This window comes from Lampetra fluviatilis, chromosome 65, assembly GCF_964198595.1.
Source record: "Lampetra fluviatilis chromosome 65, kcLamFluv1.1, whole genome shotgun sequence".
NCBI lineage: Eukaryota > Metazoa > Chordata > Hyperoartia > Petromyzontiformes > Petromyzontidae > Lampetra > Lampetra fluviatilis.
Window position 1 is genome coordinate 6,366,037 of NC_136339.1, and position 23,993 is coordinate 6,390,029.

General features: G+C 52.8%; 1 long non-coding RNA gene across 1 annotated transcript; it reads left to right on the plus strand.

The window, feature by feature from the left end:
* The first annotated feature begins 7,563 nt into the window (after nt 1-7,563).
* LOC144952001 (uncharacterized) lies at nt 7,564-9,761 on the plus strand. Its single transcript, XR_013640564.1, has 3 exons — nt 7,564-7,651; nt 9,014-9,050; nt 9,632-9,761. It is a non-coding gene; the product is annotated as an uncharacterized LOC144952001 (long non-coding RNA).
* Nucleotides 9,762-23,993: the final 14,232 nt, after the last annotated feature.

Below are 23,993 nucleotides of genomic sequence, written 5' to 3' on the forward strand. Positions count from 1 at the left end.
TGGTCATCCGAGTAACTCAGTGGGCGTTAGTCGCCAAGTAGCGAAGTGGGTGTTTGTCACCCGAGATACAAAGTAGGTGTTAGTCACCTGTAACCAAGTTTGAGAAAATAAAGAGTGTGTTACCCGTGAAGTCGTCTCCCGTGGAGTTACTACATTACACATAGACTAACATTGCCCATAGACTAACACTGCCCATAGACTAACATTGCCCATAGACTAACACTGCCCATAGACTAACATTGTCCATAGACTAACATTGCCCATAGACTAACATTGCCCATAGACTAACACTGCCCATAGACTAACATTGCCCATAGACTAACATTGCCCATAGACTAACACTGCCCAGAAACTAACACTGCCCATAGACTAACACTGCCCATAGACTAACACTGCCCATTGACTAACACTGCCCATAGACTAACACTGCCCATAGACTAACACTGCCAATAGACTAACACTGCCCATAGACTAACACTGCCCATAGACTAACACTGCACATAGACTAACACTGCCCACAGACTAACACTGCCCATAGACTAACACTGCCCATAGACTAACACTGCCCATAGACTAACACTGCCCATAGACTAACATTGCCCATAGACTAACACTGCCCATAGACTAACACTGCCCATAGACTAACACTGCCAATAGACTAACACTGCCCATAGACTAACACTGCCCATAGACTAACACTGCCCATAGACTAACACTGCCCACAGACTAACACTGCCCATAGACTAACACTGCCCATAGACTAACACTGCCCATAGACTAACACTGCCCATAGACTAACATTGCCCATAGACTAACACTGCCCATAGACTAACACTGCCCATAGACTAACACTGCCAATAGACTAACACTGCCCATAGACTAACACTGCCCATAGACTAACACTGCCCATAGACTAACACTGCCCATAGACTAACACTGCCCATAGGCTAACATTGCCCATAGACTAACGCTGCCCATAGACTTACATTGCCCATAGATTAACACTGCCCATAGACTAACATTGCCCGTAGACTAACACGGCCCATAGACTAACACTGCCCATAGACTAACACTGCCCATAGACTAACACGGCCCATAGACTAACACTGCCCATAGACTAACACTGCCCATAGACTAACACTGCCCATTGACTAACACTGCCCATTGACTAACACTGCCCCTAGACTAACACTGCCCATAGACTAACACTGCCCATAGACTAACACTGCCCATAGACTAACACTGCCCATAGACTAACATTGCCCATAGACTAACACTGCACATAGACTAACATTGCCCATAGACTAACACTGCCCATATAATTACATTACCCATAGACTAACACTGCCCATAGACTAACACTGCCCATAGACTAACACTGCCCATAGACTAACACTGCCCATTGACTAACACTGCCCATTGACTAACACTGCCCGTAGACTAGCACTGCCCATAGACTAACACTGCCCATAGACTAACACTGCCCATAGACTAACACGGCCCATAGACTAACACTGCCCATAGACTAACACTGTAATCAATACTAATGAACGATTATGCAGTAAATCTACTGCTGGATGAATGCCTCCCCAACACCGTGTGGATCGTAGGGGGTTGTTTGACCATACTTCACCATCTCGGTCAATGCGGGTTGGTGAAGTGGGGGGCGGGGTGAGGGGGGGGGTCCTGGTGGGGGTGGTGAGGCAGACCAGTTAAGGGGTCCCACGGTGGCTATGAGATGTTAACTACCTCGCCTGGTCTACAGGAGGTCGTGGGCTTGATCCCGACCCTGACGATGCCTGCTGATGCTGTATATTTGGAGTTTGCGTGTCTCTCTCTCCCCGTGGTCGCGTGGATTTTATACATTTCCACGTGGTGATGATGATGCTGCTGATAAGCCAACTTCGTTTATCTATCATTTGTGATAAGCCAGGGTCGCTTCTGACGAATAGCAGCTCAAGTGTGTGGGGACTTAGCCGCGAACGATAAAAGATCGTGAAGAAAATGAACTCGCTCGCTCACTCCCCCTTATCGTCTCATTCACCCGGCTCGCTCATTCACTCGTCGCGAGCGCGACTCATCCCGGTCTCTTCGACTTCTCGTTTCGAGTTGTTGGGCTGCCGCCAGTTTCCACGATGACGATGACTGAGTCCCGCTGAGCCGTCATTTGTGATAGCCGAAAACCTCTCCCCGTGTACCACATGGACTTTTCCCCGCGTGTACCACGAGGACTTCTCCCCGCGTGTCACGAACGCGCCCGCGGTGATGTTCAGCTCGTCTGCTGGCAACGTCCGCTGCGTCTGTGCGCGCGTTGGGCTCTCTTGCCACCACCCCTACCCCCGACAGCCCGGTGAGGCTATACGGGGGACCTTTGTCTTTGCTACGGTGTCTATCACGGGCGTGGACGGTGCTGGCCACCCACCCCTCGTGTGCCGCTGTGCCGGTGGCCTTCAGAGGGCGCTGCTGCTGCAACTCGCTACGAACAGCACTTGCCCCAACATTGTTATAAGGCTACAATTGTACGGGGCACCTTTGTCTGTGTGTGAGTGAATTGGCCACAATCTCCCCCCCCCTCTCTCCCCCACCCCCCGTATCTCTCTCACTCCCTACCTCTCCCCCCTCTGTGTCTCTCGCCATCTCACCGTCTTACCCCCCCTCTCTCCCTATCTCCTACCCCCTCTCCCCTCTCTCTCCCCCTCTCTATATCTCTATCGCCCTATCTCTCTCTTTTCTTTTTGTTACGATCAAAGGAAACAAGAAGATGCTCGGTGTAGTCGGCACTTTGCTTCGTTCATCATTTCGTGGTTTTTTTTTCAAAGCTTTGCTTCATGTGCCCCCCACCCCACCCATTTTAAATGAAAGATTTCACAAAAGACTTCACGCTTTGCTCTCATTCTTACCCCTTCCCTCTCTCTCTACCCCCCCCCCTCTCTTTTTTTTCACGATCAGTGGAAACAAGAAGATGCTCGGTGTAGTAGGCACTTTGCTTCGTTCGTCATTTCGTATTTTTTTTAAACTTTGCTTTATGGAAACCCCCACCTCTCGCTCTCTCGCTCGCTCTCTCGCTCGCTCTCTCGCTCGCTCTCTCTCTCGTTCTGCACGCAGCCCTTCTCGCAGTCCCACGGCCTCCGACGGGTAGCTCATATCAGCATGCAGAGCTCCCCGTCATCTGCCACTGAGCACACGGCCTCCTCCATCGCCCACTGCTCCTTGAAGGCCGGCACGGCGTGGGTCAGCCGCGCATGGCGGAACTCCAGCCCACACACCCTGGCTCCGACCAGAGCGCGGAAGATGCCCAGGCTGCTGGCCGGACGTTTCCCCTCCTCGCCCTGTATATGATGAGCTTGGCAGAGCCGATGAGCACGTTGACCAGCCCCTGAAGATGTTGGGGTCCGTCGCCCTTTTGGTATCCAAAGTTGAGGACCGTCGGGGAGAAGTGGGAGGCTGTTTCTCAGGACCTTGAACAGCGAGTCCAGGCTCTTGCACTCCACGTATCGCTGCGTCACCGTCTCCACTTTACCGCAGAACCGGCACTCCGGGGACGTGTCGGTGAAGCGCGCCAGGGAGGCGTTGGTGGTGACGGTGCCGTGGGCGATGCTCCAGCCGAGGTCGCCGATGCGGTTGTACGTCGGGCTGGAGTGGAGTTGCCTCCAGCGAGGCCTCTCCGGAGAGACGCAGGGCAGCAGGGCTCTCCTCCAGGCCTGCTCCTTGTGGTTCCTCAGGGTGTCCTGTTGGTGAAACGGGACCATGTAGGAGTAGAGCACCTTCCTCTTGACATTTGCGAAGGCCACCTCCGGTAGGCCTTCCAGCCGGCACAGGTTGTGATCCGCCTTCGCTTGTCGGCATTGGCGACGCAGCGGCACGACGGAGAGCTCCGGTGGAGGGGGACCGAGAGGGGCCTCGTCATCCCCAACGCCGATGGGAGGGGGGGGGGGCGTTCTCCCCACTGCCGCTGAGAAGGCCCCCCTTCGGCCAGGATCCGGGCAGCCACCCGGAGCGACTGCAGCCCTGTCTTTGCGGCCATGTCTGCTGGTCCGAGCCACCGGCCCCGTGTTCCAGGCTCCACCAGATCTCCCGTCCAGGTGAGCCGCGCGTTGGTGAGGCGCCTCTCCATGCCGGGGGTGGCGGTGGAGGATGGCAGCTTTGTCTGCGGGTTCCTGAGGATCGGTTCAAAGACCAGATCTTCGGCCGATCGCGGCTGGTTCAGCCTCCTGACGGCGAGGGAGCTCCGTGTCTGCAGGACGCTGCTGTAGAAAGGTGGCAGCAGCTGTCCCAGTGGGAGGCCCTGCAGGTCCAAGTAGAATAGTTGTTTGGAGCACTGCAGACCCCCCAGCTGCTTCAGGAGGAAGGAGGCCGTGACGCTCCAGGCCGGTGCAGGGGCGGCAATGCAGGAACTTTGTGTGCGGCCTGCAGTCGGAAGGTGGCCAGCTGACTCCGCACGCACACCAGCCCGTGACCTCCCTCGACCAGTGGCAGGGACAGGACCCCAGCCGCGACCCGGTGTCCTCTGCCCGACCAGAAGAAGTCGAGGACTCGCTTCTGAAGCGCGTTGACGAGGCTCATGGGGGGGTGCAGGGAGAAGAGTCGGTGCCACGGCATGGACGTCACCAGCTGGTTCACCACCGACGTCTTTGTCCTGAAGGTGAGGAACTTGCACAGGCGACTCCAAGTGGCCCAGCCGCTCCTTCACCTTCTCCTCCAGCTCGACCCAGTTCCTCTGCGGTGGTTCCTCCTCTGGTCCCAGGGACACCCCCAGGTGGTGCAGCAGCGGCAGCGATGATGTTGTGCTCCAATCGATGGTTTTGCCTTCTCGGGAAACTCGGTCATGTCCCACGCTCCAACCAACAGGCCGCTGCACTTTTGCCAGTTCATTTTTGATGAGGAGGCCTTCGAAAAGACCTCCTGGCACTCGGGCAGCAGGGCGACACCATCCAGGGAGCGCAGGATGAGGAGGACGTCGTCGGAGTATGCCGTCAGGACCAACTTGACGCTTGGTTCCCTGAGCACCAGGCCGCTGAGTCTCCGCCTGATGAGACTCAGGGAAGGCTCTAAAGCCAGGGCATGAAGTTGGCCCGACAATGGGCATCCCTCTCTCACTCCTCGCTCGAATTTGACCGGGGCAGTGAGGCTGCCCGTTGACCTTGATCACGCACTGCGCCTTGGTGTGGAGTAGGCGGATCGTTCGGACAAAGCCATCCCCCAAAAGCAAAGGTGTTGAGGGGCTCCCAGCAGGTGTTTGTGGTCCACTCTGTCAAAAGCCTTTCGCTGGTCAAGGGCCAGAAACGCGATTTGGGATGCCCAACCTCTGGGACACCGCGATTATGTCCCTGACTCTCTCTCTCTGTGTGTCTCCCCCCTCTCTCTCTCCTTCTCTCACTTCCCCCTCCTCCCCCCTCCTCCCCCCTCCTCCCCCCTCTCCCTCTCGACTCGACGCGACGTGTTTTTGTTTTCGCTGCTCGTGCTGATGGTGGTGCTGCAAGCAGCCATGCGACCACTTATAGGAAACCCCCCCCCCCCGTGTCACCCCTCTCACCCCCCGTCACCCCTCCTGTCACCTCGACCCCCACGTCACCCCACCCCTCTCACCCCCCGTCACCCCACCCCTCTCACCCCCCGTCACCCCTTGTGTACCCCCCCCCTCGCCTGGGAGTGAACCGCGAGCCTCACCCCGTGGCTGAGTTCAAGTGTCTGTGCGACTTTGTGTGTGTCTGTGTGTGTCTGTGTCTGTGTGTGTCTGTGTCACTTTGTGTCTGTCTGTGTGTCTATGTGACTTTGTGTCTGTGTGTCTGTGTGACTTTGTGTATGTGTGTCTGTGTGTCTGTGTGACTTTGTGTGTGTGTCTGTGTGTGTCTGTGTCACTTTGTGTGTGTGTCTGTGTGTCTTTGTGTCTGTGTGACTGTGTCTGCGTGTCTGTGTGTGTCTGCGTGTCTGTGTGTGTGTCTGTGTGTCTGTGTGTCTTTGTGTCTTTGTGTCTTTGTGTCTGTGTGTGTGTCTGTGTGTCTGTGTGTGTCTTTGTCACTTTGTGTTTGTGTAACTTTGTGTTTGTGTCACTTTGTGACTGTGTCTGTACGTCTGTGTGCCTGTGTCACTTTGTGTCTGTGCGACTTTGTCTGTTGAGGCCGAGTCGACCTAGGGGAGGCCCGGTGCCGGTTCGGCGGCCGTGAGCGGGGATCGATCTCGGGTCGCAGTGCCCACAGCGCTGCACAACAGACAAAGGTCCCCCGTGTAGCCTCAACAGCCCGCTGGGGGCAAGTGCCGTTCGCGGGGAGCAGCGCCGAGCGAAGGGTTCAGTGGACGGTGACGTCCCCACGGCGACCCGTGCCAGGCTAGGTGCACGCTGCACAACACAGACAAAGACTTTGTCTCACCCCCCCCCCGTGCCGGGTGCTCGTTTTTTGAGGTCGAGTCGATCTAGGGGGGGGGGGTGTAGAAGCGAGGCACTTGACCCTACGGTGGGTTGGAGGCTACCTGGGCGGTGTGGGGCAGCTTTGTCTGTGCGTCGTCAGCAGCGGTGTCGCTACGCATCGCCACAGCAGCATCATCAGCAGCAGCATCATCATCATCAGCAGCAGCGTCATCATCATCAGCAGCAGTATCACCGTCATCAGCACCAGCATCATCATCAGCAGCATCATCATCAGCATCAGCAGCGTCATCAGCAGCATCAGCATCATCGTCATCGTCACCATCATCGTCATCATCAGCATCAGCATCGTCATCGTCATCATCATCATTGTCATCATCACCATCGTCACCAACATCATCATCACCATCGTCATCATCACCATCATCACCATCATCACCATCATCACCATCATCGTCACCATCACCACCTGTGTGTGTATGTACCTGTGTGTGTGTGTACCCGTGTGTGTGTGTGTACCTGTGTGTGTACCTGTGTATGTACCTGTGTGTGTGTGTACCTGTGTGTGTACCTGTGTGTGTACCTGTGTATATACCTGTGTGTGTGTGTACCTGTGTGTGTGTGTACCTGTGTGTGTATGTATGTGTGTGTGTGTGTACCTGTGTGTACCTGTGTGTGTGTGTGTGTACCTGTGTGTGTACCTGTGTATGTACCTGTGTGTGTACCTGTGTGTGTACCTGTGTGTGTACCTGTGTGTGTGTGTACCTGTGTGTGTACCTGTGTATGTACCTGTGTGTGTACCTGTGTGTGTACCTGTGTGTGTGTGTACCTATGCAGGTGCTACGCGCCCCGCTCACCCGCGCCGCGTCTACCAGGGTGTGCGTGTGTGTGTGTACCTGTGTGTGTGTGTGTACCTGTGTGTGTGTGTGTGTACCTGTGTGTGTGTGTAGCTGTGTGTGTACCTGTGTGTGTGTGTACCTGTGCAGGTGCTACGCGCCCCGCTCACCCACGCCGCGTCTACCAGGGTGTGCGTGTCTGTGTACCTGTGTGTGTGTACCTGTGTATGTACCTGTGTATGTACCTGTGTGTGTACCTGTGTGTGTGTGTACCTATGCAGGTGCTACGCGCCCCGCTCACCCGCGCCGCGTCTACCAGGGTGTGCGTGTGCGCAACACCGTCAAGGAGCTACTGGCGGCCGTGCGGGAGGAGGGCGGCCACCTCGGCAGGGCCCCGGGGGGCCATCCGAAGGCCCACACGGCGGCCACGCGCCCACCGCACCGCCACGTGGTAGCTGTCGCACAGACAAAGGTCCCCCGGGTAGCTCACGCGGGCCGGTGAGGCAAGTTCTGCTAGCGGGGAGTTGCCTACGCAGGCCGGAAAAGGCACAGGAGGGGGAGGTGTGAGCGTCAAAACGGCCCGGCCGCCTTTGTCTCCCCGGTGGCGATGTTTACACTGTCATTTGTGGCTGATCGACCTAGGCGAGGCCCAAGACCGGTTCAGATAATTGTCACTGATTTTGGTGGCCGGGAATCGAACTCGGGGGGGGCTGGGTTTGTAGCTTAACGCGCTCGCCACTTACTCACTCACCCACTCATCCACCCACCCACTCACCCACTCCCTCAGCCACCCACCCACCAACTCACCCACTCACCCACCCACCCACCCACTCACCCACCCACCCACTCCCTCAGCCACCCACTCACTCACTCACCCACGTGCTCACTCACCCACTCACTCACCCGCTCACTCACTCACCCACACACTCACCCACACACTCACCCACCCACCAACTCGCCCACCCGCTCACACCGCTCACCCGCTCACTCACTCACTCACCCACTCACTCACTCGCCCACTCACTCACCCACACGCTCACTCGCCCACTCACTCACCCGCTCACTCACTCACCCACCCACACTCACCCACACACTCACCCACCCACTCGCTCACTCACCCACTCACCCACCTACTCACTTGCTCACTCACTCACTCACTCACCCACTCACTCACCCACTCACTCACCACCCACTCACCCACCCACTCACTCACCCACTCACCCACACACTCACCCACTCACTCACCCACCCACTCACTCACCCACTCACCCACCCACCCACTCACCCACTCACCCACCCACCCACTCACCCACCCACCCACTCACCCACTCCCTCAGCCACCCACCCACTCACTTACTCACCCACGCGCTCACTCACCCACTCACTCACCCACCCACTCACTCACCCCGCTCACTCACCCACACACTCACCCACACACTCACCCACCCACCAACTCACCCACCCACCCGCTCACCCGCTCACTCACTCACTCACCCACTCACTCACTCACTCACCCACTCACTCACCCACACGCTCACTCGCCCACTCACTCACCCGCTCACTCACTCACCCACCCACACTCACCCACACACTCACCCACCCACTCACTCACCCCACCCACCCACTCGCTCACCCACCCACTCACCCACCTACTCACCTGCTCACTCACCCACTCACTTACTCACTCACTCACCTACTCACCCACTCACTCACCACCCACTCACCCACCCACTCACTCACCCACCCACCAACTCAGCCATCACTCACGAAACCAGTCGCTCACTAAACTCGTGCAATGTTCTTTTCATTTCAGGCGCAAGATGCTCTGAATCACTGCGCAGACTTCCGAGGTGAGTCCATTCTCTTCACAATTCGCTGGCAAACAACCATCCGCAGGAGTGCACGCACACACGCACACACAGACAAAGCTCACCCGTGTGGTATGCAGAGCCCGCTGGGGCAAGTGCTGCGAGCGAGCAGCGAGTTAGCGCCGACAAAGGCCGGCACGGCGCACAGACGGGGGGCTTGGTGCAGCAGCAAACACCGCGCCCGGCCGCCTTTGTCTCCCCGCCAAAGCAGAAATCAGAGCCGAGACATTCGAACGGAAATCGGAGCGGAGATGAGCAAAGAGAAAACCGCTGAAAGACGAGCAACCCTGCTCCACTGGCACGCTCGGTGGAAACCAGCGGTGGAGACGGCCCTCTGACCCCGCCCTCTGACCCCACCTTCTAACCTCACCCTCTGATCCCACCCTCTGACCCCACCCTCTAACCCCACCTTCTGACCCCGCCCTGACCCCGCCCTCTGACCCCGCCCTCTGACCCCGCCCTCTGACCCCGCCCTCTGACCCCACCCTCTGACCCCGCCCTGACCCCACCCTCTAACTCTGCCCTCTGACCTTGCCCGCTGTGTTGTCGCCCGCCCCCCGCAGACCTGCCCACCCCACCGGCTGCCCACTGCCCCCACCACCCTCACCACCCTCACCACCAGCCTCACCACCCTCACCACCAGCCTCACCACGCTCACCACCCGGGCGGGGGGGGCCGCCACGGCCGAGGGGGCGTTGTACGGAACCCAGCTGTGCCCCGGGGGGACGCCCGGACTCACGCCCACCCACTACGCCGACTGCCTGCCTCCAGAGGTGGTCCCCTCCCCCTCCCCCCTCCTCCCCCTCCATCTTCTTCCTCCTTGCCCTCCTCCCCTCGGGGGGGGGGGCAGTGGGGGGGGGGGCCCTCGCACACAAAGATAAAGGTACCCCCCCCCCCCCCCGGTGTAGGCTTTGCCGGGCTCCTTGGGGGTCAAGTGCTGGGAGCGAGCAGCTGTGACGGGGGGCGTCTATCAGCGCGGTGTTGTCCAGCAGCCCGCCCGCCCGCCCCCCTTTGTCTCCCCCAGTGCTGGTGTTCGCACACCGCACCAGGTGCTCGTTTTGAGGCCGAGTCGACCTAGGGGCGAGCCCCACGACCAGGTCCAATCTTTGGGTGGCACTGACCCGTATACACAAGCGCAAAGACAAATATCCCCCCCCTCCCCCGTGTAGCCTCAACGGGCTGTTGGGGCAAGTGCCGTTAGCGAGCACCCAGGAGCCGTTGGTGGCCGCGATCGGGAATCGAACTCGGGCCTTTGCCAGGTTCGTAGCGTAGCAGCGCGCTAACCGCTGCACCATCGCTCCCTAGCGCCACCGCCGCCGCCACCACCGTCCGGCTAATCCTGTCCGTCTTCTCAATTGACCCCTCCCCAGATCGCCTTCCAGTACTGCGAGCAGCCTGCGGCCTACATAGGCGAGTTCGGCCTGCTGGAGTCAGCGGGGCCTCCCTACGGCCTCTCGCAGTTCCCGGCCTTCCACTCGGCCAATCTCGACCACCTCCAAGGGCTGGACAACAACCACCACCACCACAACAGCCAACACAACCACCACCACCTCGCCCACAACCTGCACAGTCTCCACCAGGAGGGGCCCATCAACAGCGGAACCACCTACACGGTAAGGCGGCATTCTTCATCGCCAAGGCCACACGCATCGGCCCTCCCCGACAGCACACAAAGAGTGAGAACACCCCTCGTCGTCGTCATCATCATCGTCATCGTCGCCATGCTACAGTCAAACACCCCAATGGTGTTAACACATTGTCCTGCGGAGGGAGCTGGTACGAACGTTGGGTTGCTCGGTCAATGGCCAGGGTCAACGGCGACGTGGTGTATTCCGCAAATATGCCCGACTGTGAGGGCGGGCACAAGCCGGCGTGAGTAGGTTAAACGTTGAGTTTTATAAGGGCACCACGGGGTGACCAGCCCCTCCCCACCCAGCCCCACCGCTCCCACCCAGCCCCACCCTCCCCACCCGGCCCCTCCCCACCCTCCCCACCCAGCCCCTTCCCACTTTCCCCTCCCCACCCAGCCACTCCCGACCCTCCCCTCCCCACCCATCCCTTCCCTCCCCACTCAGCCCCTCCCTGCACGACGGACACAATAATCCCCTGTGGGCTGGTGTAACCAGGAGGTTCCTACCAATAAATGTGTGGCAGCCCTCGCTCACCGATTGATGTCTTACTGGCGAAGGTCAACATGAACCAAAAAGTTTCGATTTAAAGCTTTCGTGACTGCAGGGATTCATCTTCTTGGTTCTTTCGGTAAAGTCACGTAGAATGGAAATAGTAAAATAATAAAAGTAAAACTTTTTTTTTTTTACCGAAAGAACCAAGAAGATGAGCCAAAAGCACAGCAGTAAAGGAGGAGACGGGAGGTCACGTGAGGTAGCTGCTCACCCCGAGCTCTCGATGCCCTGATAGTGGCATCGTCCTGGTGCGGTTCGCCACTTGGCGTTGCCCTCTGGTCTAACACTGTTAGTGAGACTGGGCTCTAAAGAAAGTTGTCTCTGGTGTGGACCAATCGGTTTCAAAGACAATGCATCGTTTACTACCAGGGCATCGTTTTATGTTTTGCATTTTCACCACAAGTTCGTGTGGTTGATGCAGTAACAGGATTCCTTGCAAAGAGGTTTTTGTTTGGTGTTTTAACATCTTAACACAACACCACCACCATCATCATCAACACCACCATCGAAACCATCATCATCACCACCACCACCATCATCATCAACATCGCCATCATCATCACCACCACCACCATCATTAACACCACCACCACCACCATCATCATCAACATCGCCATCATCATCATCACCACCGCCATCATCATCAACACCACCACCACCATCAACATCACCATCACCATCAACATCACCATCATCATCAACATCACCATCGCCATCATCATCACCACCACCATCATCATCATCAACACCACCATCAGCAGCACCACCATCATCATCATCATCAACACCACCACCACCAACACCACCATCAGCAGCACCACCATCATCAACACCACCACCATCACCTTCATAGGTGCTACTCGCTTCACAGCACCTGCCCCAACAGTGCGTCACAGGCTACACGATCTAGGGGGGGGGGTCTCTTGTCGTGTCCCTGCGTGCAGGCACGCGTGTTCGAGGCGCCCCTGTACAGCGCGTCCGCCCGGGGGGTCGGCCTGGGGGGCCCCCCCTACGCCGGGTTCGAGGGCTTCCTGAGTGGGGGGGGGGCCCTCCTCCTACAGCCCCCAGGGGGAGGTCCACGATGGCCTCCTGGACTTGAGTGTCGGCCACATGGACGCGGGCAGGGAGACACTGCCCGAAGTGAGGCGAGCGGCATGGGCTGCAGCGGCAGCAGCAGCATCAGCAGCTTCATCAGTTTCATTATCAGCGTCGTCACTAGCATCATCATCGTCACTAGCATCATCATCAGCAGCAATGTCATCAGTAGCAGCATCGGCAGCAGCAGCATCAGCAGCTTCATCAGTTTCATTATCAGCGTCGTCACTAGCATCATCATCAGCAGCAGTGTCATCAGTAGCAGCATCATCAATGTAATCAGCGTCATCATCAGCAGCACCATCACAGTCTTCATCACACTTGCCAAATCACTTGCTCGCTAACTCACTCTGTCTCTCTCTCCCCGTGTCTCTCTCCCCGTGTTTCTCTCTCCCCGTGTGTGTCTCTTTCTCCTCGTGTCTCTCTCTCCCCGTGTGTCTTTCTGTCCCCGTGTGCGTCTCTCTCCCTGTATGTCTTTCTGTCCCCGTGTGCGTCTCTCTCCCCATGTCTCCCTCTCCCTGTGTGTCTCTCCTCGTGTCTCTGTCTCCCCGTCTCTCCCTCCCTTTGTCTCTCTCTCCCCGTGTCCATCTCTCCCCATGTCTCTCTCTCCCCGTGTCCATTTCTCCCCATGTCTCTCGTTCATACGTAAAGGAGCCCTTTATTTTGATGCTGATGTATCCTGCTCCTCCTCTAGGGCTACATCTTTGGAGCGATCAGCACCGGCTACGGCTTCACGGAGGTCGAAGGTCAGAGCTCACCAGACCTTCCCGGCGACTCGGCGGAGGAGGAGTGGATACTCGGGTCAACCGGGACACAGCAGCAGCCGCCACCTCCTCCACCTCCTCATCCACCTCCTCATTGAGCGAGGGTTCTCCTGTCAGGGCATCAGCCGCAGCAGCTGCAGAATAAGAAGCACAGCTGCTGTCACCAGCAGCAGCAGCAGCACACCCGACGAGCACAACTATCATCATCAGCAGCAGCAGCTGCTGCTACATCTGACGCACAAACAACATCAGCAGCAGCAGCAGCAGAATCGGGACCAGCAGCTGCATTAGGCGCACTATTATGGTGCTGTTGATTATGGTGGTGCTGTTGGTGATGACAACGATGGTGGTAACGATGACGGTGGCGGTGGTGTTGACGCATCATCCGACAGTTTTGTTGTCCCCCCCCCCCCCGGACCTCCAATTAGCACGGTTGGCTACGTACGGTGGTGCGAAAGAGGTTCAACGCACACTCAACATGTATCAACAACTGCCACCATCTACTGTCAAGATGCACATCCACTGTGAACCCCACTGGATGAACTCCGGATATGACACACTCCCATTGTCGGCATCGAAACCACTGAACCCCAGAGGATGAATTCCATATACAACACTCCGCCCATTTTAGATATCCAAACCACTGTGAACTCCAGATATGAATTCCATATACAACACTCCGCCCATTTTAGATATCCAAATCACTGTGAACTCCAGATATGAATTCCATATACAACACTCCGCCCATTTTAGATATTCAAACCACTGTGAAACCCCATTGGACGAACTCCAGATGACATATATTTCCCTATGGCGTATATGAATTTAAAAGTAATAATTATTTTTTCTAACAGTTCTATTACGATTGTTAATTAATTCACATTTCGGGAAGTTTACTTGTGGGGTTAAAGACGTGTGTGTGTGCGTGCGTGGGGTAGAGTGTGGTGCATAAAGTCTTAAAAGATGTTTTAGACATACTTTTTTAAAATATATATTGTGGTGGAAGCTCAAAGGAGCAAGCCCCTGCAGTTGCCTGTTTGACGAGCAGCAGCAGCGGGGGGTGGTGGTGGTGGTGACGGTGGTGACGGTGGTGCCGGTAGGTGAGAAAAAAAAATTATTCACCTACCTGAGGACGGCTGCTTGCGTTGTGGCCGAAACGTCGTGAGAATTATTTTATTATGTTTTATTTTTATTATTTTATTATTTTCCTTCTACGTGACTTTACCGAAACATACTAATAGGGTTTTTCCCCTTTTTTCTGGCAACAAAACTGACACCTTTTGCAAGGAATCATGTTTACATTAACCGCAATACCTGCAGTCAAATGCAAACAAAAAACAATACTCTGGTAATTTATGCAATGTCTTTGACACTGATTGGTCCACACCAGAGACAATGCATAAATTACCATTTGACTGCAAGTATTGTGGTTAATGTAAACATGATTCCTTGCAAAAGGTGTCAGTTTTGTTGCCAGAAAAAAGGGGAAAAACCCTATTAGTATGTTTTGGTACTGGCAAAGGAGGTCCCATGATTTACCGAAACAACCAAGAAGATGAATCCCTGTAGTCACGAAAGCTTTAGATCGGAAAAGAGATACATCCTTTTTTAGAAGGCTTTCTTTCGAAGGCTGAGAGGTTTGCTGCTTCTGCTCATGCTGCTGCTGATGACGTGTAGGCCATAGGCCTCATGTAGGCCACGTGTCACCCCCCCCCCCCCAGGCCTCGCATAGGCCATAGGTCTCATGAAGGACCGTAGGCCTCGTGTCGCCCCCCCCCCCCAGGCCTCGCATAGGCCGTAGGTCTCATGTAGGCCTCATGTCGCCCCGCCCCCCCCAGGCCTCGCATAGGCCGTAGGTCTCATGTAGGCCTCATGTCGCCCCGCCCCCCCCAGGCCTCGCATAGGCCGTAGGTCTCATGAAGGACCGTAGGCCTCGTGTAGGTCGCATGAAGTTGTGGGGTATCGTTTCCCCACCCCGGTTCTGAAGGGAATAATGTTTTATGTACATAAAAGGGATCTTGGAATATAATAAATAAAGCATAGGATTTCATAGCCGATGCAATGATGTTTTTAATGCCAGCAAATTCTGGTCACACACTGCCGCTGCAGAAGCAACCAAGTTTACGCGGATAGTAGTATCATCATCGTCATCGTTATTATTTAAACATGGCCGGTCTCTCAACCAGAATCTGACCGCTTATATAGCGTATATCAAAAGATTGGCACGTTTCCACAGATGTTAGGATGGTATTCGTGTGGCCAATGTATCAATCTGAATGTGATCGACAGATACCCGGCCGATAAACCGGCACGTATGGACTATGATGCCTGCGAAAACGTGGCAATCTCGTCGTGCTTTCACAAATAAGGATTCGGATGATTTTATATATATTTAAATTTCGTGTTGTTTTTTAAGTTGTGGTTTAAGTTTAAATGAGAAAGGTATATGGGTATCAAGCGTTTTGTATAACCTGAGGCTCGCAGAGCCAGACCAGAGCACAAAGATAACAGGAATGTGATGCGAGTGGGAGCCACGCGGAGCCAGGCCAGAGGTCAGCAGCGTGAAGTGACTGTAACATAAGTTGAATAAAAGACGGATTCAAGAAGTCGTCTCAACGAGCTTTATTACACCCGCATCTTCATGTGCGGGGACATTCACTGTGCAGCTCCATGCTGCGCACTGCCGTTTCAATGCGGGCAACAACAACTTGGTTATATTCTTGGTTCTTTCGGTAAAGTCACGTAGAAGGGAAATAACAAAACAAATGATTGCTGTGGATTTCACACCTGATGATGATTGCTTGTGTTGCAATCGAAACGTCGTGAGAATTTTTATTGTTTTATATTTTTATTATTTTATTTTTATTTGAAATTTTCTTTCTGTGGGTTTCACATCTGATGATGATGATTGCTTGTGTTGCAGTCGAAACGTCGTGAGAATTTTTATTGTTTTATATTTTTATTATTTTATTATTTCCCTTCTACGTGACTTTACTGAAAGAACCAAGAATACGAATCCCTGCAGTTACGAAAGCTTTAAATCAAAACAACTTAGTTGCCTCTGTGTTTGTGTTTCTCTCTTGTGATGGGACTTTGAAGGATGCACGTTGAGATGTATAAGAGCCACGTGGTGACCAATGTAGTCTCACTTGGCCTCTAGCAAGTTGGCACTGCTGGTAATGGGTTGACAGGTACGTAGTGGTCAGTGTAGTGGTGAGTGTACTAGTGGTGATTGTCTCTTTGTGTTTCTCCCTTGTGATGGGACTTTGAAGGATGCACGTTGAGATGTATAAGAGCCACGGGGTGACCAATGTAGTCTCACTTGGCCTCTAGCAAGGCAGGGCACAAGGGGTTGACGGCTCTCTAGAGGTGACGTTGCCTCTCTCACACCCCGCGCGCCCGAGGGAGGAGCATTCCCGTGCCAAGTGTTGCAAGGGAACAAGAAATGCCGAGAGTCAATATTGTTTTTGGATGGTAGCGACTCTCAGCGGAGTGTGCTCGAGTGTTTGTCTTGGCGCTAATAGGCGCTCGCTAACAGCACTTGCCCGATAAGCCTCATTATACCAACAGACACCCCCCTGCGCGTGCGTCTGATTGTGTGTGTGTGTTGAGGGTGTGTATTGTGTAAAGACGATACGGGGGGGGTCTTTGTATTGTGGGGAGCGGTGGTGCAGTGGTTAGGGCGCTGCGCTACGAACACGGTGACCCGAGTTCGATTCCCGCTCGCGGCCAACACCCAGTGACGATTATCTGAACCGGTCCTGGGCCTCCCTTAGGTCGACTCAGCCTGAAATGACTACCTGGTGCGGTGTGGAAACATCGCCACTGGGGAGACAAAGGCGGCCGGGCGCGTTACTGGCCACCAACCCCCTTGTGTGCCACAGTGCAGGTAGCCTTCATAGGCGCTGCTACTCGCTAACAGCACTTGCCCCAACAGCCTGTTAAGGCTACACGGGGGATCTTTGTCTTTGTTTCGTGAGTCCGCGTGCGTGTGTGTGAAACAGGCACCTACAGGGATGTGTGTGTCACTGTGTGTGTCACTGTGTGTGTCACTGTGTGTGTCACTATGTGTGTGTGTGTATGTGTCACTGTGTGTGTGTGTCACTGTGTGTGATTTATAATTGTATTTCTATTATTATTATTTTTTACCTACGTGACCAAAAAAACCTAAGAGTATGAATCCTTGCAGTCACGAAAGCTTCAAATCTAGAATTCAATTCTCTTTGTTTAAAAAAAAAACATAAATTGAGAACGAGGCGAGAATGCCAGAAACGAAGGGACTAAGCTCATTTGCAAGAGTCGCCTGGGCCACCAGCACGACACGAGCTCCACTGCATCCCTGGAACCTTTCTCGTACTTTAGTTTGAACGTGTGCAGCTCCTTCCTGGCAATCAAACAACAGTTAAGATGTGCAAACAACAAATAGATGATAGCTCTTGCGAGGAATTAAGTGACTGCGATAACCACACACAGGGATTGTGGTTCACATGCAAACAAAACGCGCTCCGATAGACACATTCCTGCTGCGGAGGGAGCTGGTAGGAACGTTGGGTTGCTCGGTCAATGGCCTGCAGGGTCAACGGCGGCGTGGTGTATTCCGCAAATATGGCCGACTGTGAGGGCGGGCACAAGCCGGCGTGAGTAGGTTAAACGTTGAGTTTTATAAGGGCACCACGGGGTGACCAGCCCCTCCCCACCCCTCCCACACGTACACACACGTACACACACACGTACATACACACGTACACACACACACGTACACACACGTACACACAGACACACGTACACACACACACGTACACACACGTACACACACACGTACACACACAGACGTACACACACACGTACACACACACGTACACACACGTACACACAGACACACGTACACACACACGTACACACACGTACACACACACACGTACACACACGTACACACACACGCACACACACACACATACGTACACACACACACGTACACACACACGGACAATCGAACATCTCACAACAGGTAGTGGCTCTAATTTTGAACAAAATGATTGAAGCGTGACAGCGAGGTGTGTGGGGAGCCGTGAGTGATCTGTGAGAAAAAAGAGCTTTGTGGCTTATCGGATTTTCTCGCCTGCCCATCAACACGGGGCGAGGAATGGTGGTGGTGGTGATGGTGGTGGAGTAGACCCCCATCGAAGATGAACATCAGTGGAGGGATGCAGGTGAGACTGATGATGAACGACCCGGGTTCGATTCCCGGTCACGGCCACCAACACCGCTGACGATTATCAAAACCGGTCCTGGGCTTCCCTGCTGGTGCGGTGTGTAAACATCGAGAGTGCAGATGATTGGACATGTAGGTGAGTGTGTGTGTGAGTTGGTATGTCGATGAGTGAGTGTGTAGGTGAGTGTGTAGGTGAGTGTCTAGGTGAGTGAGTACGTGAGTGTGTAGGTGAGTGTGTAGGTGAGTGTGTAGGTGAATGTCTAGGTGAGTGAGTACGTGAGTGAGTACGTGAGTGTGTAGGTGAGTGTGTAGGTGAGTGAGTAGGTGAGTGTATGTAGGTGAGTGTATGTAGGTGAGTGTGTAGGTGAGTGTGTAGGTGAGTGTCTAGGTGAGTGAGTACGTGAGTGAGTACGTGAGTGTGTAGGTGAGTGTGTAGGTGAGTGAGTAGGTGAGTGTATGTAGGTGAGTGTATGTAGGTGAGTGAGTAGGTGAGTGTGTAGGTGAGTGTGTAGGTGAGTGTGTAGGTGAATGTCTAGGTGAGTGAGTACGTGAGTGAGTACGTGAGTGTGTAGGTGAGTGTGTAGGTGAGTGAGTAGGTGAGTGTATGTAGGTGAGTGTATGTAGGTGAGTGTGTAGGTGAGTGTGTAGGTGAGTGTCTAGGTGAGTGAGTACGTGAGTGAGTACGTGAGTGTGTAGGTGAGTGTGTAGGTGAGTGAGTAGGTGAGTGTATGTAGGTGAGTGTATGTAGGTGAGTGAGTAGGTGAGTGTGTAGGTGAGTGAGTACGTGAGTGAGTAGGTGAGTGTGTAGGTGAGTGTGTCGGTGAGTGTGTGTGTAGGTGAGTGTGTAGGTGTGTATGTAGGTGAGGGAGAAGGTTAGTGTGTAGGTGAGTGTGTAGGTGAGTGTGTAGGTGAGTGAGTACGTGAGTGTGTAGGTGAGTGTATGTAGGTGAGTGTGTAGGTGAGTGTGTAGGTGAGTGAGTACGTGAGTGAGTACGTGAGTGTGTAGGTGAGTGTGTAGGTGAGTGAGTAGGTGAGTGTATGTAGGTGAGTGAGTAGGTGAGTGTGTAGGTGAGTGAGTACGTGAGTGAATAGGTGAGTGTGTAGGTGAGTATGTAGGTGAGTGTGTGTGTAGGTGAGTGTGTAGGTGAGTGTATGTAGGTGAGTGTGTAGGTGAGTGTGTAGGTGAGTGTGTGTGTAGGTATGTATGTAGGTGAGTGAGAAAGTTAGTGTGTAGGTGAGTGTGTAAGTGAGTGTGTGAATGAGTAGGTGAGTGTGTAGTTGAGTGTGTATGTAGGTGAGTGTGTAGATGAGTGTGTAGGTGAATGAGTGTGTGAGTGAGTAGGTGAGTGTGTAGGTGAGTGAGAAGGTGAGCGAGTAGGTGAGTGAGTAGGTGAGTGTCTAGGTGAGTGTGTACGTAGGTGAGCGAGGTGAACAAATGAGAATAGGGTTTTACCCTTGTTGGCAATGAAACACCAGTGGTGTTAAGATTTTCGAACACCAAATAGAAACCTTTTGCAAGGAATCAAGTGGCCGCGTTAACCACATAGGACCCTTGTGGTGAAACATGCAAACAAAACATGCCCCAACAATATATGCATCGCTTATTTTTACGATTTGGTGTTTGAACACCTTAACCCAGCTGTTTTATTCCCAGAAAAGATAAAAAAAAAACTCTTCTTATTTTTAAAATAAACAAAACGCGACAAGAGTGCAGAGTGCAGGGAAAGGTGAACACATTTTTTTTTTTACAAATGTACGCACCAATAAAACTACACTTTTCATTTCAGGGTGCTGATTCCAAATCTGATCTCAGATTTGCTCCATCACATCTAATTTTTATGCTATCGGTATACCCCATTTTCATTGATTTTACCCGAAATTAACTCTGTCACTTATCATTGCAAGTTGTTGCGAGTCAGTGACTGCTTTAGTGTTAAAACACGATGCTGTATTTTTAGGATAGTGTGTTTATAATAAAGGATTTTCTCGCCTGCCTTACAAATGTACGCACCAATAAAACTACACTTTCTATTTCATCTCACCAGGTACAGCCCCCAATTGACCTATCAAGTTATTCTTTCTCAGGAGCCGTCTGGCCAACACAACACAGAATCGGAGCCGGGGGAATCCGATGAGCCGTAAAGCTCTTTACTCACAGACGTTCAGTTTGGGGGACCACGTGGTCAGAACGTTTCAACAACAAACACACGACATTTCGATTTAAAGCTTTCGTGACTGCAGGGATTCATCTTCTTGGTTCTTTCGGTAAAGTCACGTAGAAGGGAAATAATAAAATAATAAAATATTTAACCATAATAAAATACAATTCTCACGACGTTTCGGCAACAACGTAAGCAGCCGTCCTCAGGTGAAGAACAGGGCTGTCGGAAAGACAGCGTCTGAATGAGCACCACCAAGCTTGGCAGCGTATATTTAATCTGGGTTAGAGGAGGAAGGGCGCCTTGAATATACGCTGCCAAGCTTGGTGGTGTTTCATTCAGACGCTGTCTTTCCGACAGACCTGTTCTTCACCTGAGGACGGCTGCTTGCGTTGTGGCCGAAACGTCGTGAGAATTGTATTTTATTATGTTTTATTTTTATTATTTTATTATTTCCCTTCTACGTGACTTTACCGAAAGAACCAAGAAGATGAAACACACGACACGTGTGCAAAGTACAAGATATGTAAACAAATCACCCAGCACACACACAAACAGTTGAACGCGTAGTCGGATTTCGCAACCAATATCATCCATAACACTGGTCGACAAAAAAAACATGTTTTTCTGGCCTGGTCTTTTGCAGCTGTTTTAGACTAATTTCAGGGTGCCGATTCCAAATCTGATCTCAGATTTGCTCTATCACATCTCATTTTGATGCTATCGGCATACCCCATTTTCATTGATTTTACCCGAAATTAACTCCATCACTTATGATTGCAAGTTGTTGCGAGTCAGTGACTGCTTTAGTGTTAAAATACGGTGCTGTATTTTTAGGATAGTGTGTTTACAATATCATTTTATGTAGATATCCACATTTATTTAATATTTTTCTTCTGCAGTTTTTATTGAAAATGCAATATTTGATATCTCAAAAACCTGATGCCAGATTTGGAATCAGCACCCCAAAATTACCTTAAAACCGTTGGAATACCTTATGCCAGAAAAAGTGTGTTGACCAGTGTATAATACAAGTTTTTTTGGGGTGAGATCGCGTACACATAAAATTGTGTCGTTAAACCCGCCACCACCCGACACAGCCAATCGGTAAGGTTTGTCACGTAAACAGAACGTGCCCATTCAGGTACAGCACCATCGGTTGTGTGTTGGAAAGCAAAGCCACAACATTTACAATCCGAGTACTACGTTTCGCCAGTAAATACAACACCACAAACACAACGAAAAAACCATCCCCATCGCATCAGGCAAAGCCCCCATCCCTCCCACTGAAGCCAGTAACTTCTTCTTCAGAAGCGACTTGGGCCACCACAAATGACAGCCGCTCAACAAAGTGGCCCGCATCGTTTGGGACATTCACATTGCGGCGGACATCATCGCAACATAATCTCAGCGCGCACACGGTGACCCAGATGTCAGAGAGAACCCCACAGTGAACACATTGACCCATTACCGCCCTCTACTGTTCAACTCCCTCCTGCCCTGTGACATCGTAAAGGTTTTTATTTGTTTTTGTATTTTACCGGTAGGAACCTCCTGGTTACACCAGCCCACAGGGGATTACTCTGTCCGTCGTGCATTCCAAATATGGGAAGGGTGGGTGGGGCTGGGTGGAGTGGGGAGGGTGGGGAGGGGCTGGGTGGGGAGGGTGGGGAGGGGCTGGGTGGGGAGGGGCTGGGTGGGGAGGGGCTGGGTGGGGAGGGTGGGGAGGGGCTGGGTGGGGAGGGAGGGGCTGGGTGGGGAGAGTGGGGCTGGGTGGGGAAAGTGGGGCTGGGTGGGGAGGGTGGGGGGTGGGAGGGGTGGGGCTGGGTGGAGTGGGAAGGGGCTGGGTGGGGAGGGGCTGGGTGGGGAGGGGCTAGGTGGGGAGGGTGGGGAGGGGCTGGGTGGGGAGGGTGGGGCTGGGTGGGGAGGGGAGGGAGGGGTGGGGCAAGGTGGGGAGGGGCTGATCACCCCGTGGTGCCCTCATAAAAGTCAACGTTTAACCTACTCACGCCAGCTTGTGCCCGCCCTCACAGTCGGCCATATTTGCGGAATACACCACGCCGCCGTTGACCCTGCAGGCCATTGACCGAGCAACCCAACGTTCCAACCAGCTCCCTCCGCAGGAATGTGTTTGTTGGGTTGGGGTTAGAACATCATCATCGTCATCATCATCAAGCGGAGCTCTCTAAACCTTTGCCGCAGCATTGCAGCCCTGTGGTTCTCAAGTGTTGAAAACACAAGAGAATTGTGTACAATGTTAATGAATACGTAGGGTCCATAACACAGGGGGAGTTTATTTTGGGTTCCTCCACCACGCTTACAAAGTCGTGGATTTACTCTCGAATACACGACCGGTTAGTGCTGTGCGAGTAACGAATTGGCACGTTCTGTTTACGCGATAAACCCCTCGCTAATTGGCTGTGTCGGGTGGTGGCGGGTTTAACGACGACACATTTATATATTTACGCGATCTAACCCAACCGAAAAAAGCTTCACTATGGATATTGGACGCGAAAGCCTTCGTGTTAAACCGATAGCTACATCATGGGACCTCCGCCAGTAACAACATAAGAGAATACGTTTTCCCCTTTTTCCTGGTAACAAAACAGCTGTGTTCAGATGTTAAAACACCAAACTGAAACTTTTTACGAGGAATCATGTGTGCATTAACCACAATACTTGTGGTCAGAATGTAAACAAAAACATGCTCTGATAATAAATGCATTGTCCTTGAAACTGATTGGTCCACACCAGAGACAGCTTTCTTTTGAGGACGCCAATTTTAAAGTCTCCCATAGACTCCAATGTTAAAGTCTCCCATAGACTCCATTGTTAAAGTGTCTCCTATAGACTTCAATGTTAAAGTCTCCCATAGACTGCATTGTTAAAGTGTCTCCCATAGACTCCGATGTTAAAGTCTCCCATAGACGCCCATGTTAAAGTCTCCCACAGACTCCAATGTTAAAGTCTCCCATAGACTCCAATGTTAAAGTCTCCCATAGACTCCAATGTTAAAGTCTCCCATAGACTCCAATGTTAAAGTCTCCCATAGACTCCAATGTTAAAGTCTCCCATAGACTTCAATGTTAAAGTCTCCCATATACTTCAATGTTAAAGTCTCCCATAGACTCCAATGTTAAAGCCTCCCATAGACTTCAATGTTTAAGTCTCCCAGAGACTCCAATGTTAAAGTCTTCCATAGACTCCAATGTTAAAGTCTCCCATAGACTCCAATGTCAAAGTCTCCCATATACTTCAATGTTAAAGTCTCCCATAGATTCCAATGTTAAAGTCTCCCATAGACTTCAATGTTAAAGTCTCCCATAGCCTTCAATGTTAAAGTCTTCCATAGACTCCAATGTTAAAGTCTCCCATAGACTCCAATGTTAAAGAAGTTCAACATACTGTACATACAGTATAATTAAACTGCAGCTCGCTCAAGGCTACTTCCGCACTTGACACTGGCCAGGTTAGGGAGAATCGACTCACTTTAATCGTCATGAGCGATTCAC